Below are 14,435 nucleotides of genomic sequence, written 5' to 3' on the forward strand. Positions count from 1 at the left end.
GTGCCTGCGCCACGTCGGCCAGCGCCTGGGCAATGCCGGCGGCATTCTCAGCCATGGCCGGCTGTGATTAGGCCACGCTCAGAAGCGCCGCTGCAATTCCCACGTGGCTCTGGGACGCCTGTAAGGTAGCAGCCCTGTCCTGGGCCTAGACCAGCGCCTGCACAAAATGCTCCAGCCTTTGACATGCTGATCCATAGCCAAAACCCCTCCGCCCCAATGCCTCCAGTGTGGATGCCACCCATGTGGTGTTGGCCTCGGGCCATGCATGGTCGGCACCACCTCCTGTTCCAGGATGCGGGTGGACTCCTCCAACTGTGCTGGCAGGTGCTGTGGATGCTCGCCGACAAACCCTCATGTAGTCCCTGGCTCTGCGACTGCATATCCGCAATTGATGGGACTGTCCGTTCCAGAAGCCCGAAACCCATCTTGGGGTCAGCCCGCCCTCCGACAGTCCGCCCCCTCGGGTGTTCCTACCTCCACCTGACGTACTGGACCAGCTGTGTGGTGCGCATCAGACAGTGTCTCAGGAGCCTCTTCACTAAAGTGCCCAACCGAGGTGAATGGTGGAGGGTGTTGCAAGACACAAGACACAATGCACGATTAGATTGCGGGCCAGGGGAGGAGTGGGGGTGGTGGGGATGAGGGTGAGGGTAGGGTAAGGGTGGTGTGGGGGTGAGTATGTTGTGGGGGTGGTGTTGGGGGCAGGGTGTTGTCCGTGTCATGGGGAACCGCAACTCAGTCGGGTCTCACTTCTTCCCGCACAGCCGATCTGCACCCTGGCGATCTCCCTTTCCGCTGCGCCGCCGACCACATCCAGGGCCCTCTGCTCTGTCACGGTGAGGGAACGGCAGGTGGCGATTTGACGCCAAATCGCAATGCTTGGCAGTGGCGTTCCGAACCGCACATACAGTAAACACCGTTTGCATATCATCAGCGGGCCCAGCCCGGTATCTCCGGGGCCTCCGCGATTCTCCGCCTCCGATGGGTCGAGTTCCCGACGGCGCAGTTCATTTGTGCTTTTAAATATTGTGAAACCGGCGTGGTGGGAGGGAGAGAGAGGGGCTACGGAAAGTGACCAACATCGCCATAGTTTCCTCACAGTTGTGCCGCTGGCCGGGGGCTTCTGCCAGGGCTGGGGGAAATGGCGGGGGTGGCTGAGGGGTTGGGGTGGAAGGGCACAGAACACCATGGCCACAGAAGCCATGCAGTTGCGCACACCGCTAACAGCCCACTTTGAACTTAGGGCAACAGGTCGTATAGGTCCCCCCCCCCGGGCACCCCTCTGGGTGCCCTCTGGCCCCAGCCAACCCATCAGCTGTTGTGCGTGCTTCAGCACAACCAGTGCCATCTTTTTGGCTGGGATAAGTGTGTATGTGGATTGTTATGTGTATGGGTGGCACGGTAGCACAGTGTTTAGCACTGCTGCTTCACGCGCCAGGTCCCCAGGTTCGATTCCCGCTTGGGTCACTGTGCGGAGACTGCACGTTCTCCCCGTGTTTGCGTGGGTTTCCTCCGGGTGCTCTGGTTTCCTCCCATAAGTCCCAAAAGACGTGTTGTTAGGTGAATTGGACATTCTGAATTCTCCCTCAGTGTACCCGAACAGTCGCCAGAGCGTGGCAACTAGGGGATTTCCATAGTAACTTCATTGCAGTGTTAATGAAAGCCTACTTGGGACAGTAATAAAGATGATTATTATAAAGGGTAGGATTGCAGGTGTGTGGGACAGGGGTGAGTGCTACGGGCACAGTGCTGCCGGCTCACCCTGGCCACCCTGAGGAAGTTGTGCAGTTTTTTTACGGCACTGCTGGCTGGTCCGGATGGTGTTGCTGGTGGCGCTAACCGCCTCTGCCACCTGTGCCCAGGCACAGTGAATGGCAGCCGCTGGCAACCTCCTTCCCGGGGTACAGGGTCAACTGTCTCTCCTCCACTGCATCCAGGAGGGTCTCCAGCTCGGCTTCCATTAAACATGGGCCCCACATCTTGCTGCCATCTTGTTGGCTGGGTTAGTGTCTGTGGGGAGTGAAGTGTGTTTATGCTGCTGCAGCTTGTCAGCCTCCTGAGTGTCAATCACGGACCTGGTGAATCCGGCACCGATTCTCCTTGGAATCGGTTGTGTTCCACGTGGCGCCGGTGCTAGCCCCTCCACAGTCGCTGAATCGGTCCAAGTGCAGCGCCGGTTTTGCTGTCGTGGATCTCTACGAATCCTGTGCCGGCGTCAACACTTAATTTCGGGAATAGAGAATCCAGCCCCATATCTTTCCTTAAATAAGGGGACCAAAACTGCTCACAGTACTCCAGATGCGGTCTCACCAGTACCTTGTACAATTACAGCAAGACTTCCCGACTCTTAAACTCCAACCCGCTCGAAATAAGGGCCAACATTCCATCAGCTTTCCAGGTTACTTGCTCCATGTGTGTGCTAGCTTTCTGTGTTTCGTGTACAAGTACCCCCAAGTCCCTTTGTGTTGCAGCTCTCTGCAGTTTTCTCCATTTAAATAATACTCTGTTCTTTTGTTCTCCCTTCCAAAATCAACAACTTTATATTTTCCCACATTATACTCCATTTGCCAACTTTTTGTCCACTTACTTAACCTATCAATATCTCTCTGTAAACTGTTTCTCGCCCACTTCCGATGAATTCCAGTAGTTAATCCACTGGGTATGTTCAGTTCCTCCTCCTCTTCATCTGCTCCCAGTAGTAATGGTCTGATTTGCCACCTCTGTATACTGGAAGCAGGAACATACATTCTCATGACAGCTCCTATTTCTGATATTCTCAGGTGACAATGTGGAGCATTAGCATTGGGGCTGTGTAAACAGGAAGGTCAACTGGATATTGGGAGGGATAAATGGGAGTTCAGAGGGAAGCCATTAACAATGATTTGAGGCAACAAATGTAAACAATTTGATTGTGCCCCCAGAATATTGATGTGAGCCTAGCTGCTGATTGTGTCCATTGGGCAGTTTCCTTGCTGTCATACTTTACTGACCTATCTCTGTCTCCTTCCCTCTACATCTCCCTCTTTCATATGTGGTTGTCCCCTGGGTTTAACTACGTTTGTCACTGACATTTCCTGTTTTCTGCAGAAATACTGCTTTGCAGCAGCGAGTAATTGCTTTCCAGGGGCAGAGTTTAGGTTCGCCTACGATCAGAGAGAAACTGTGAATCTTATAATGATTTCAGACAGCCAGAACTTGCCCTCAGCATGTGAGAGAGGGGTACCATGCATTTTACACTGGGGCTTTCTGACAACCCAACAGCTTCATCGTCACTTTTATTGACACCAGATTTCCATTTTTTTAATTGAAGGTCCAACTGACAGCAATGAGAAAGAGACCACATAATATATTTAAGTGAGGGATAAATATTGGTCAATGCTCTTGGCGAGTTCTCTGCTTTTCTTCGACAAGCGCAATGGGATACCGCGGGCTGGATTCTCCACTGTCGGGATTCTCCGTTATGACGGCAGCGTACTCACGCTCAGGGATTTCCTGACAGCGTGGGGCTGGCCACAATGGGAAACCCCGTTGGCCGGCTGGCGGGACGGAGAATCTCGCTGCCGGCGGGGGCGCAACGCACCAGAACACTTTTGCAGCGGAATGGAGAATCCGGCCCCGTATTCCCACCTGAGAGGGCAGATGGGCTTTGCTTTAACATCCGACCCACCGCACCAGTTTTCCATCCAGCCAGCCGGTCAATGGGGTTTCCCCTTGTGGGCAGGCCCACGCCGTCGGGAAATCCCCGGGTGTTGATACACAGCCGGCGCCACAGAGAATCCCGCCAGCGGAGAATCCAGCCCACCCTTTCTGACAGAGCAGTTCTGCCTCTGTTCTGGACTGGACTGAAGAGCTCTCACCTCCTTTCAAAAGTGGGATGTATTGGAATAATCAAGCTTAGAAGTAATGAAGGCGTCAATGAGGGTTTCAGCAACAGATGAGCTGAGAAGGGGCAAAGTTGGGCAATGTTGTGGAGGTGAAATACACGGTCTTGGGCACGGAAGTGATGTCAGAGCATCATCTCGGTGTCAAATGTGACATCAAGGTTGTGAACAGAGTGGCTTAATCTCACAGTGTTGCCAGGGTGAGGAATGGAGTCAAGCAGTCAGTTTGGAGCAGTGACCAGTGTAGGATAAGCAGACTGATGATTTAGCAGCAGTGGAGGAGTATCGAGATGGTGTTGAGGTAGGGCTGCATGCCATCAGTGTACATGTAAAACCTAACAGTACTTTCAGATGATGCCACCGAGGGGTAATGAGAAAAAGGATGGGGTCAAGGACCTTTATCACCCAGAAGGGAAAGAGCAGCGGGTATATGGGATCACTGAATCTCTGAAGTGTTACAGCACAGAAGGATGCTACTTGGCCCATCGTGTCTGCAATGGCTCTTTGAACGAGCAATTCACCTACTTCCATTCTCTCGTCTTCTTCTTGTAACCCTGTACATTTTTCCTTTTTACATTCTTAATTTTTCAATCTACATTTCACCTCGCAATGGAAGGCAAGAAATATAGTCAATTTAGGGAGTTGAGTTCAATCATGGGAGAATTTAACTATCCTGCCATTAATTTTACAGAACAATTAGGTAAAGTGGATAAAGGAATGGACTTTTTTTTAACCTAAATGTGAAAAGCCAAACAAGGGAAGATTCACTATTGAATCTAGTAATGAACTAGAGCAGATAAGAGAAGTAAAAGTAGGGGATCATCTAGGCAACAGTGACCATAACACAATATGCTTTATGATGATGATAGAGAAGGACATAAATATGATGGAAACCAGCTTAACATATTGGAGAGAAGCTGATTCCGCAAGACTGAGTATAGAATTTGGGAAAATAAAATAGAACATAGAACAGACAGTGCGGAAGGAGGCCATTCGGCCCATCGAATCTGCACCGACCCACTTAAGCCCTCACTTCCACCCTATCCCCGTAACCCAATAACCTCTTCTAACCTTTTTGGACACTAAGGGCAATTTAGCATGCCCAATCCACCTAACCTGCACGTCTTTGGGCTGTGGGAGGAAACCGGAGCACCCGGAGGAAACCCACGCAGACATGGGGAAAACGTGCAGACTCCGCACAGACAGTGACCCAGCGGGGAATCGAACCAGGGACCCTGGCACTGTGAAGCCACAGTGCTATCCACTTGTGCTACAGTGCTGCCCAAAATGTGCAACAATATTGACAACAACAATGTGGAACAACAATGGGAAAAATTAAACTGGTGTTCAACAGAGTGCATGGAAAATATATTCTGCTGAAGGAACGAACAAGGGGACTCCATAAGTGAATAAAGATGTAAGGGGATTAGGGGTTATGGGGAGAGGGCAGGAGAATGGGGATGAGGAATATATCAGCCCTACCGAATGGCGGAGCAGACTCAATGGGCCGAATGGCCTAATTCTGCTCCTGTATCTTATGGTCTAAGGACATTAAAACAAAGGATATACTTGACATAGAGGGAGTGCTGTGAAGGTTTGCCAGACTGATCCCTGGGATGGTGGGGTTGTCCTATGAGGAGAAATTGGGGAGACTGGGCCTGCATTCTCTAGAGTTTAGAAGAGTGAGGGGCCATCTCATTGAAGCATACAAAATTCTTACAGGGCTTAATAGGGTAGATGCAGGATGGGGTGGAGGGTCCTAGAACCTCAGAACAAGGGATATGGCATTTAGGACTGAGATGGTGGTGAATCTTTGGAATTTTCTATCCCAGAGGGCTGTGGTGGTTTTCATAGAATTTACAGTGCAGAAGGAGGCCATTCGGCCCATCGAATCTGCACCAGCTCTTGGAAAGAGCACCCCACCCAAGGTCAACACCTCCACCCTATCCCCATATCCCAGTAACCCCACCCAACACTAAGGGAAATTTTGGACACTTAGGGCAATTTATCATGGCCAATCCACCTAACCTGCACATCTTTGGACTGTGGGAGGAAACAGGAGCACCCAGAGGAAACCCACGCACACACGGGGAGGATGTGCAAACTCCGCACAGACAGTGACCCAAGCCGGAATCGAACCTGGGGCCACTGGAGCTGTGAAGCAATTGTGCTATCCACAATGCTACCGTGCTGCCCGTTCAGTCATTGAGTATGTTCAAACAGAGATCAAGGAATTTTTAGATTTTGAAGGCATCAAGGAATATGGGGCTGGTGCGGGAAAATGGCATTGAGATAGAGGATCAGCCATGACCTGGTTGAATTGCAGAGCAGGCTCAAGAGGCTGAATGCCCCACTCCTGCTCATATTTTCTATGCTCTCAACGCAGTAAAATAATTTACAGGTATAAAGCTAAAAAAGGAAGACTCTGATAGAAATATGACCCTTAAGGAATAAACTGGATAATACCATTGGCGACGACAGAGAGATGCCAGAATATTAAATATATTGCTTTGGAGTTTACCAGGGAGATAGTACAGGTAGACATGATATTGAGTGATGAAATGAGCAGTGAGGTAAGTGCATTTAACTAAAAAAGGTAGTGGATTGAATAAACTAATCACGTTTGAAGAGGAGAAAGCACTTGGTCAGGATGGATTGCATCCATGGATTTTTAAAGTATCTAAGGAAGAGGTAGCAGATGTGTTACTATACATATTTAGTAATTTGTTAGAAAATGGTATAATACCAGAAGATTGGTGGATAGCTAATGTAATTTGTAAATTTAGAAATGTAACGCTAGGGCAGCATGGTGGCGCGGTGGATGAGCCCTGCTGTCTCACGGCGCCGAGGTCCCAAGTTTGATCCCGGCTCTGGGTCACTGTCCATGTGGAGTTTGCACATTCTCCGCGTGTTTGCGTGTGTTTCGCCCCCAATTCCCAAAGATGAGCAGGGTAGGTGGATTGGCCTCGATAAATTGCCCCTTAATTGGAAAAAATGAATTGGGTACTCTAAATTTATTTTAAAAAAGAAACGTAATGTTAGTGGTAAGAATGAATTTGGACTAAAGAAAACAGAAGAACATCCAGGGCATAATTTTTGGGTCTTTAGCCAGCAGATTTGCAGGCAGATGAGGGCCTGTAAATTCCCTGGGTGATGGTCTTCCTGCTGCCTACCTGCCTACTCTCGATCTGTTCACAACTATATTGGATTGGATTGGATTTGTTTATTGTCACGTGTACCGAGGTACAGTGAAAAGTATTTTTCTGCGAGCAGCTCAATAGATCATTAAGTACATGAGAAGAAAAGGGAATAAAAGAAAATATATAATAGGGCAACACAAGATACACAATGTAACTACATAAGCACTGGCATCAGATGAAACATACAGGGTGTAGTGTTAATGAAGTCAGTCCATAAGAGGGTCATTTAGGAGTCTGGTGACAGTGGGGAAGAAGCTGTTTTTGAGTGTTCGTGCGTGTTCTCAGACTTCTGTATCTCCTGCCCGATGGAAGAAGCTGGAAGAGTGAATAAGCCGGGTGGGAGGGATCTTTGATTATACTGCCCGCTTTCCCCAGGCAGCGGGAGGTGTAGATGGAGTCAATGGATGGGAGGCAGGTTTGTGTGATGGACTGGGCGGTGTTCACGACTCTCTGAAGTTTCTTGCGGTCCTGGGCCGAGCAGTTGCCATACCAGGCTGTGATGCAGCCCGATAGGATGCTTTCTATGGTGCATCTGTAAAAGTTGGTAAGACTCAATGTGGACATGCCGTATTTCCATAGTTTCGTGAGGAAGTATAGGCGCTGTTGTGCCTTCTTGGTGGTAGCGTCAACGTGGGTGGACCAGGACAGATTTTGGAGATGTGCACCCCTAGAAATTTGAAACTGCTAACCATCTCCACCTCGGCCCCGTTGATGCTGACAGGGGTGTGTACAGTACTTTGCTTCCTGAAGTCAATTCCCAGCTCTTTAGTTTTGCTGGCATTGAGGGAGAGATTGTTGTCGCTACACCACTCCACTAGGTTCTCTATCTCCCTCCTGTATTCGGACTCATCGTTATTCGAGATCTGGCCCACTATCGTCGTATCGTCAGCAAACTTGTAGATGGAGTTGGAACCAAGTTTTGCCACGCAGTCGTGTGTGTACAGGGAGTAGAGTAGGGGGCTAAGTACGCAGTCTTGCGGGGCGCCGGTGTTGAGGACTATTGTGGAGGAGGTGTTGTTGTTCATTCTTACTGATTGTGGTCTGTTGGTCAGAAAATCGAGGATCCAGTTGCAGAGTGGGGAGCTAAGTCCTAGGTTTTGGAGCTTTGATATGAGCTTGGCTGGGATTATGGTGTTGAAGGCGGAGCTGTAGTCAATAAATAGGAGTCTAATGTAGGAGTCCTTGTTGTCGAGATGCTCGAGGGATGAGTGTAGGGCCAGGGAAATGGTGTCTAATGTGGACCGGTTGCAGCGGTATGCGAATTGCAGTGGATCAAGGCGTTCTGGGAGTATGGAGGTGATGCGCTTCATGATCAACCTCTCGAAGTACTTCATTACGTATGTAGGACTATATGTAGGACAGGCAAGGTCCAAGGCAACCACCAGCCCCAATTGAGTCCCTTAAATGGCCAATTATTGCCTACTTAAGTGTCACTTCCCATCCAGTCTCAAGTTTGGCCTTCCCGTAATGCCACTTTAATTTTCTTTCTTCTCTCATTTCAGTGGCCCTGACCAGGTTCATACTCATCCAGGTCTGCTTCATAGTGATCCTGACCTGCTGCACTCTCCTCCCAGTCTGCTTTACAGTGATCCTGACCTGCTGCATACTCCTCCCGGTCTGCTTCACAGTGATCCCGTCCTGCTGCACACTCCTCCCGGTCTGCTTCATAGTGATCCTGACGTGCTGCACTCTCCTCCCGGTCTGCTTCACAGTGATCTTAACCTGCTGCACACTCCTCCCAGTCAGCTTCACAGTGATCCTGACTTGTTGCAGTCACCTCCAGGTCTGCTTCACAGTGATTCCGACCTGCTACACACTCTTCCCGGTCTGCTTTACAGTGATCCTGATCGGCTGCACACTCCTCCCGCTGTGTTTCAGAGTGATTCCGACCTGCTGCACACTCCTCCCGGTCTGCTTCCCAATATACCCGACCTGCTGCACACTCCTCCTGGCCTGCTTCCCAGTGATCTTGACCTGCTGCACACTCCTCCCGGTCTGCTTCACAGTGATCCTGACCTGCTGCACTCTCCTCCCGGTCTGCTTCACAGTGATCCTGACTGCTGCACACTCCTCCCGGTCTGCTTCACAGTGATCCTGACTGCTGCACACTCCTCCCGGTCTGCTTCACAGTGATCCTGACCTGTTGGAGAGTATTCCAGCTCCAACAACACTGAAGAAACTGATCACCATTTGGACAAAACAGCTTGCTTGATTGGCACCCTATCCACCATGTAAAACATTAATTCTCTCCACCACTGAAGCACAGTAACAGCAGTGTGGACCATCTACAAGATGCATTGCAGCAACTCACCAAAGATCTTCAGCAGCATCTGACATCTACCATCTAGAAGGACAGATTCATGGGAACACCACCGCCTGCAAGTTCTTTTCAAAACCATACACAGCCCTGATTTGGAACTACATTGCTATTCCTTCATCGGAGGAGGAGGAGCAGTCTCTGTCAGGGAGAGAACCTGAGAACATCTAAGACACTCAGAAGGTAAGAAGGTAAGTAAGTGATTTTTACTCATTTTTACTTTTATACCTTTTTCAAATTGTGTGTGTCGGGGGGAAACTGAAGTGACATCACAGAAAAGCTGTGACCTGAGTGGCTGGTTGGGAATCTACATAAAATTTAAAAAATTAAGCATTGGTAACTAATTAAACATAATTACTTAATTATAATTTAGAGGGGTATCTAAGCCAGAGATCGGAGAGTACTATATTTAGTTTTCGCATTTATATTAGAAATCTAGTGCTAGGAAACAGCATAAAAAATAAAAAAAATATATAATAAAAATAAAAAAAACCTTTTAATTTTAATTAATTGACGCAATGTCAGTTAGAGGGGTGCAGTGCTCTGACTGTGAGATGTGGCAGGTCCGGGAGGCTTCCAGCGTCCCGGATGGCTTCATCTGCAGAAGGTGCACCGAACTGGAGCTCCTCACAGACCGCATGGTTCGGTTGGTGCAGCAATTGGATGTACTTAGGAGCATGCAGGTGGCGGAAAGCGTCATAGATCGCAGTTATATAAATGTGGTCACACCCAAGGTGCAGGCAGAGAAATGGGTGACCACCAGAAAGGGCAGGCAGTCAGTGCAGGAATCCCCTGTGGTTGTCCCCCTCTCGAATAGGTATACCCCTTTGGATACTGTCGGGGAGGGATAGCCTATCACCACTGCCGGCTCTGATGTTCAGAAGGGTGGGTTAAAGCGCAGAAGAGCAATAGTAATAGGGGACTCTATAGTCAGGGGCACAGATAGGCACTTCTGTGGACGTGAAAGAGACTCCAGGATGGTATGTTGCCTCCTTGGTGCCAGGGTCCAGGATGTCTCCGAACGGGTAGAGGGCATCCTGAAGGGGGAGGGCAAACAGGCAGAGGTCATTGTACATATTGGTACTAACGACATAGGCAGGAAGGGGCATGAGGTCCTGCAGCAGGAGTTCAGGGAGCTAGGCAGAAAGTTAAAAGACAGGACCTCTAGGGTTGTAATCTCGGGATTACTCCCTGTGCCACATGCCAGTGAGGCTAGAAATAGGAAGATAGAGCAGCTAAACACGTGGCTAAACAGCTGGTGTAGGAGGGAGGGTTTCCGTTATCTGGACCACTGAGAGCTCTTCCGCGGCAGGTGTGACCTATATATGAAGGACGGGTTGCATCTAAACTGGAGAGGCATAAATATCCTGGCCGCGAGGTTTACTAGTGTCACACGGGAGGGTTTAAACTAGTATGGCAGGGGTGGGCACGGGAGCAATAGGTCAGGAGGTGAGAGCATTGAGGGAGAACTAGGGAATAGGGACAGTGGGGCTCTGAGGCAGAGCAGACAGGGAGAAGTTGCTGAACACAGCGGGTCTGGTGGCCTGAAGTGCATATGTTTTAATGCAAGAAGTATTACGGGTAAGGCAGATGAACTTAGAGCTTGGATTAGTACTTGGAACTGTGATGTTGTTGCCATTACAGAGACCTGGTTGGGGGAAGGGCAGGATTGGCAGCTAAACGTTCCAGGATTTAGATGTTTCAGGCGGGATAAAGGGGGATGTAAAAGGGGTGGCGGAGTTGCGCTACTGGTTAGGGAGTATGTCACAGCTGTACTGCGGGAGGACACCTCAGAGGGCAGTGAGGCTATATGGGTAGAGATCAGGAATAAGAAGGGTGCAGTCACAATGTTGGGGGTTTAACTACAGGCCTCCCAACAGCCAGCGGGAGATAGAGGAGCAGATAGGTAGACAGATTTTGGAAAAGAGTAAAAACAACAGGGTTGTGGTGATGGGAGACTTCAACTTCCCCAATATTGACTGGGACTCACTTAGTGCCAGGGGCTTAGATGGGGCGGAGTTTGTAAGGAGCATCCAGGAGGGCTTCTTAAAACAATATGTAGACAGTCCAACTAGGGAAGGGGCGGTACTGGACCTGGTATTGGGGAATGAGCCCGGCCAGGTGGTAGATGTTTCAGTAGGGGAGCATTTCGGGAACAGTGACCACAATTCAGTAAGTTTCAAAGTGCTGGTGGACAAGGATAAGAGTGGTCCTAGGATGAATGTGCTAAATTGGGGGAAGGCTAATTATAACAATATTAGGCGGGAACTGAAGAACATAGATTGGGGGCGGATGTTTGAGGGCAAATCAACATCTGACATGTGGGAGGCTTTCAAGTGTCAGTTGAAAGGAATTCAGGACCGGCATGTTCCTGTGAGGAAGAAGGAAAAATACGGCAATTTTCGGGAACCTTGGATAACGAGAGATATTGTAGGCCTCGTCAAAAAGAAAAAGGAGGCATTTGTCAGGGCTAAAAGGCTGGGAACAGACGAAGCCTGTGTGGAATATAAGGAAAGTAGGAAGGAACTTAAGCAAGGAGTCAGGAGGGCTAGAAGGGGTCACGAAAAGTCATTGGCAAATAGGGTTAAGGAAAATCCCAAGGCTTTTTACACGTACATAAAAAGCAAGAGGGTAGCCAGGGAAAGGGTTGGCCCACTGAAGGATAGGCAAGGGAATGTATGTGTGGAGCCAGAGGAAATGGGCGAGGTACTAAATGAATACTTTGCATCAGTGTTCACCAAAGAGAAGAAATTGGTAGATGTTGAGTCTGGAGAAGGGTGTGTAGATAGCCTGGGTCACATTGAGATCCAAAAAGACAAGGTGTTGGGTGTCTTAAAAAATATTAAGGTAGATAAGTCCCCAGGGCCTGATGGGATCTACCCCAGAATACTGAAGGAGGCTGGAGAGGAAATTGCTGAGGCCTTGACAGAAATCTTTGGATCCTCACTGTCTTCAGGTGATGTCCCGGAGGACTGGAGAATAGCCAATGTTGTTCCTCTGTTTAAGAAGGGTAGCAAGGATAATCCAGGGAACTACAGGCCGGTAAGCCTTACTTCAGTGGTAGGGAAATTACTGGAGAGAATTCTTCGAGACAGGATCTACCCCCATTTGGAAGCAAATGGACGTATTAGTGAGAGGCAGCATGGTTTTGTGAAGGGGAGGTCGTGTCTCACTAACTTGATAGAGTTTTTTGAGGAGGTCACTAAGATGATTGATGCAGGTAGGGCAGTGGATGTTGTCTATATGGACTTTAGTAAGGCCTTTGACAAGGTCCCTCATGGTAGACTAGTACAAAAGGTGAAGTCACACAGGATCAGGGGTGAGCTGGCAAGGTGGATACAGAACTGGCTAGGTCATAGAAGGCAGAGAGTAGCAATGGAAGGATGCTTTTCTAATTGGAGGGCTGTGACCAGTGGTGTTCCACAGGGATCAGTGCTGGGACCTTTGCTGTTTGTAGTATATATAAATGATTTGGAGGAAAATGTAACTGGTCTGATTAGTAAGTTTGCAGACGACACAAAGGTTGGTGGAATTGCGGATAGCGATGAGGACTGTCAGAGGATACAGCAGGATTTAGATTGTTTGGAGACTTGGGCGGAGAGATGGCAGATGGCGTTTAATCCGGACAAATATGAGGTAATGCATTTTGGAAGGTCTAATGCAGGTAGGGAATATACAGTGAATGGTAGAACCCTCAAGAGTATTGAAAGTCAAAGAGATCTAGGAGTACAGGTCCACAGGTCACTGAAAGGGGCAACACAGGTGGAGAAGGTAGTCAAGAAGGCAAACGGCATGCTTGCCTTCATTGGCCGAGGCATTGAGTATAAGAATTGGCAAGTCATGTTGCTGCTGTATAGAACCTTAGTTAGGCCACACTTGGAGTATAGTGTTCAATTCTGGTCGCCACACTACCAGAAGGATGTGGAGGCTTTAGAGAGGGTGCAGAAGAGATTTACCAGAATGTTACCTGGTATGGAGGGCATTAGCTATGAGGAGCGGTTGAATAAACTCGGTTTGTTCTCACTGGAACGAAGGAGGTCGAGGGGCGACCTGATAGAGGTCTACAAAATTATGAGGGGCATAGACAGAGTGGATAGTCAGAGGCTTTTCCCGGGGTAGAGGGGTCAATTACTAGGGGGCATAGGTTTAAGGTGAGAGGGGCAAGGTTTAGAGTAGATGTACGAGGCAAGTTTTTTACGCAGAGGGTAGTGGGTGCCTGGAACTCGCTACCGGAGGAGGTGGTGGAAGCAGGGACGATAGTGACATTTAAGGGGCATCTTGACAAATACATGAATAGGATGGGAATAGAGGGATACGGACCCAGGAAGTGTAGAAGATTGTAGTTTAGTCGGGCAGCATGGTCGGCACCGGCTTGGAGGGCCGAAATGCCTGTTCCTGTGCTGTACATTTCTTTGTTCTTTGTTGCTGGGTCAAAATCATGGAACTCCTTTCCTAACATCACTGTGGGTGTATCTGCACCAAATGGACTGCAGCGGTTGAAGGAAGCTCGGCACCACCTTTTCAAAATCAGTTAATGATGGGTAACAAGTGCTAGCCTAACCCGTGACACCCCCTCGATCCATGAACAGAATACCCCACAGACTGCAGCAATCAAGAAAGGTGCTAAACATTCACTGACCGCGGTGCCACAATACTCCGTAGTAAAATACCTTCTCAGTTCGTTCTGCCCAGCAAGATATGGCGAGAGAAAAAACAATTCTGACCCTTAGATAATTATTTCTATTTAAATAATGTGCAGGAAATGGCAGACAAGTGCAAGATGTGGAGTGTGCAAACCACCAGTCATTTCTGGACTGGTATGCACTATAGCATATTCCTACACATCTAGTGCTACATAATCCAATTTATTTGTTCATTTGTATGGGATGTGCTACCAGCATTGTCACTTTAGGGGTTTTAAGGATGATCATTGTAATCCCTCGCCGTTTGGAGTCCTATTTTAAAAATCTGTGAATGTGTAGATAAATGAAACCTCGGCCAGATCGTTTGTTTATAGAATGGGTGGGGGAGAAGGAG

Source organism: Scyliorhinus torazame, chromosome 3, assembly GCF_047496885.1.
Source record: "Scyliorhinus torazame isolate Kashiwa2021f chromosome 3, sScyTor2.1, whole genome shotgun sequence".
NCBI classification, from domain to species: domain Eukaryota; kingdom Metazoa; phylum Chordata; class Chondrichthyes; order Carcharhiniformes; family Scyliorhinidae; genus Scyliorhinus; species Scyliorhinus torazame.